Consider the following 215-nt stretch of genomic DNA (forward strand, 5'->3'; position numbering starts at 1 on the left):
AAGCAGTGATTTAATTAATAAAGTTTCTGTGTGATTATTTTGGGGCTAAATGGCCAGGAACCAACAAGCAGCATTCTTCCAACAGGCTCTGGGTTTGGGAATAAAACACGGTACATCCTATCCAAAAGTGACTCAACAGGACTCCACCTCATTACACCTGGAATTACTTTGGTTTGATCAAAGTTTTGTTGTTGTGTTGCTGTTGTGTTATTAGA

This window comes from Microtus ochrogaster, chromosome 15 (assembly GCF_000317375.1).
Source record: "Microtus ochrogaster isolate Prairie Vole_2 chromosome 15, MicOch1.0, whole genome shotgun sequence".
NCBI lineage: Eukaryota > Metazoa > Chordata > Mammalia > Rodentia > Cricetidae > Microtus > Microtus ochrogaster.